Below are 2,540 nucleotides of genomic sequence, written 5' to 3'. Positions count from 1 at the left end.
TAAAATTCTCCTCTGCACAGGGAAATATTAAATCCTCCCAAAATACAGAGCCGACCGTGGGATCACGGGGCACGAAGGGGGGACAGGCGCAGCACTGTGTCCCACAGTCAGCCCGGGGGGGTTACAGCCACCTTTTAGGTGGCTCAGAGTCACGTTGTTAACCAAGGCCTCAGCTTTCATTTAATTAAAAATAAATACATAAATATATAAATAAATAAAAAATCTCACCCTGTAAGCAGCAAAAACCCCCGAGCTTCGAATGCAGAAGAGGGCCGCGCCGGGGAAATCTGCTTTGCTTTTTAAGTAAGGAATTTTGGAGGCAGCCGCCAAGGTTTTGTGGCCCCTGGGGAGGGGGGAGATGCAGAGCCGGACTCAGCCCGCTCTGCCCCAAAACCGGCTGCGTTTTCCCTCCAGGGTGATTTTCTTCCTTTCTGTCTCTGCTGGAGTGATGCCCGGCACGTGCCGAAAACAATCCCAGGCTCCGGCCCCGGTCCCGGCCAGGAGGGAGTGAAGCTCAGCCCCACTCCTTCCTTTTACAGGGAGCAAAACAAAATGGAAAAAAAAACCCAAATTGTCCTATATTAGAAGTGTATAATTCCATTTTAAGGGCAGGGCAGCAATAGGGCTGGTACCACAGCCCCCAGTCCCACAGCCACTGTGGGTCACCAGCGTAACAATTAAATTAAAGTTTCTTTTGGGAAGGGGGGAGAGACAGGGACTCTCCTGCTCTGGGACCTTTCCCCTCCGGGGAGGCAGAGCCGGAGCAGCGAGCACGGTCCTGCCCGGAGGGCAGCGTGGAGGGGACGCGCACGGGCATCCCGGAGGAACAGCAGCAAGGAAACCCGGCGCTGCACCTTTCCCTTCCTCCGAGCCTTTTTCTTTTCCTCTTTTTAAGGGCTCAACCAGTTTCTTCCCCCTCCGACCGTCACCATGGGGCACTGGCACCAGCCGCTTTGCAAAACCCCATCCCGTAAAAGCCGCCTGATTTTGGCCCTGTTTGGGGATGCGCCGCTTCCATCCTTACAGAGCAAACTGATAGATGATTTGTTTTTCTCCCCCCTCCCCATTTAGCAAGAAGCACCAACGTGCCGTTGTCGCTTTGGGTCAGTTTGCTGCAGAAAAAGGCTCCCGCAGGGGACGGGATAAGCCGATGGCAGGAGGGTCCCTGCACCCATCCCACCGCTGCTGGTGGAGGGCGGCAAGGGGACCTTTTCTTCGGGGTTGTCCTCTCCTCCCGGGCTCTGCGGCCCCACGCCGCAGCCCAACGACCCCCCCGAGATGGGAAGAGAGCACGAGAACCATCTCTGCTCAACAGCTTCTTCCTGCAAAGGGGCAGGAAAAAGGAGGAGGAAAAGGCACCTTCCCACTTGCCTCCGGGCTCATCCCACCCTGCGAGAGAGACGCGGCTTTGTGAGGAGAGGGGAGGAGGAAAAAACACCACAGAGAGAGAGCCAGGGAGGGAAAAGGAAGGAAAGCGGAGGGACAGCAGAGGGGCCGCCCGGGGACACAGAGCCCCAGGTCTCGCCTGGCCGCTCCCGCCACCACCCGGCGGATTGGAGGGGTTTGATCTGAAGCGCTGCCTTATATTAATTTAACAGCCGGGGGAGGAGAAGGCGCCATTTCTGCCTTTTGCAGCTTCCAGGCTGACGGCAGAGCCGAAACAAGAAAAATAATTATAATAAAAACAAACAAACAAACAAACAAAAATTCCAAAAAAACTCCAATGTAAAACTGGAGCGCAGGGAGCAAATGCTTTTCCTTCGCCTCGGCCCAACCGCTCGGGCGCTCCGCGCTGCTCCGCCACGGAGGGCATCCCTCTCCTGCCAGGGAGAGACAGGAGGGCGAACTGAAGGCAGGACCCCAAACCAGACCCAAGAACCTGGTCGTGATGAAGAAGAAAGTGGAGAATGCATCACATACAACAGAAACATTCAGAGTTTATTTTTGGGGAACAAAAAAAAAAAGAGAAACAGAAGAGGAGGAGTGAGATATTAAAAAAATAGCACTGAACGATGAAGCGGCAGCAGTCCCTCTACCGCTACAAAACGGCAACAACCCACACACGAACACACGGAGGTGGAACACCACCGAACTCCCACTGACTGTCATGTGCACCTCAGTTTGCTGCTCTGGAGAGGGAATGCCTGAAGCACACCAAGGACAGCTGAAACCATCGCCGTGGCTTAAAGGGGAATCCGCCAACTGGAAAACAAAATAAAAGCGGTTTCTGCCCATGTCTGCGTGGGCACATCCCCGAGTCACGTTCTCACGCCTCTCCTTCAAAGTCAAGATTCCTAAACATGAAAACTGGAGTTGGGGGGGAGGAGGAGAGAGAAAAGGAGGGAGAGCGTCATCAGTGGGGCTGTTGCCCCGCTCGTGGGACCGCGCCGGCAGAGAGGAGCTGGTTCGTGTGCCACAGCCCTCGCCGCTTGCTCGGCATTGCCGGCAAAAAAATACAAAAAGCCGTATTCACGTGCCGCCGCTTGCAAAGGAGCACGGCCACGTTCCCACGCGATCCTTTACCTCTTTCCTCCCCCGAT

The sequence above is a fragment of the Vanellus vanellus genome, assembly GCF_965231255.1.
Source record: "Vanellus vanellus genome assembly, contig: HAP1_SCAFFOLD_67, whole genome shotgun sequence".
Taxonomy (NCBI): domain Eukaryota; kingdom Metazoa; phylum Chordata; class Aves; order Charadriiformes; family Charadriidae; genus Vanellus; species Vanellus vanellus.
Note: the sequence above shows the minus strand (reverse complement) of the source record.